The 305-nt window shown below is 41.0% G+C and overlaps 1 protein-coding gene across 1 annotated transcript in view; it reads left to right on the top strand.

Annotated features, from left to right (window-relative positions):
• LOC107039223 (ribosomal oxygenase 1) overlaps window positions 1-305 on the top strand; it is a 9,639-nt gene that overhangs the window by 5,884 nt on the left and 3,450 nt on the right. The window lies entirely within an intron of this gene.

The raw sequence follows: 305 nt of genomic DNA, 5'->3' as shown, positions 1-305 counted from the left end.
GGGGGGGGGGGGGTCCGTTCATACTTCCACGACTGTACATATCAAAGAAGATCCTCCTTGGTACATATTCCCGACTGTGCATAGACTTGTGAAGAGGCTAAGGGAACAACTGTACATAAATTCAACTGCACATAAAGAAAACTGTCCATAACCACATCTGTCCACCATCCTTGCAGTCGGCCTAACAGTGTCGGTAGAGTAGAAATAGATCCGATCAATTAGCCCCTCATGTATAGATATTCCAAATTTTTATTTTTTTCCTCATTGAAGTAGTTTTGAAGAAAATTGCGAGCTAATAAAAAACA

Source organism: Diachasma alloeum, unplaced genomic scaffold (assembly GCF_001412515.2).
Source record: "Diachasma alloeum isolate Michigan unplaced genomic scaffold, Dall2.0 Dall_scaffold_00295, whole genome shotgun sequence".
Taxonomy (NCBI): domain Eukaryota; kingdom Metazoa; phylum Arthropoda; class Insecta; order Hymenoptera; family Braconidae; genus Diachasma; species Diachasma alloeum.
Note: the sequence above shows the minus strand (reverse complement) of the source record. Positions and strands in the feature narration are given on the sequence as shown.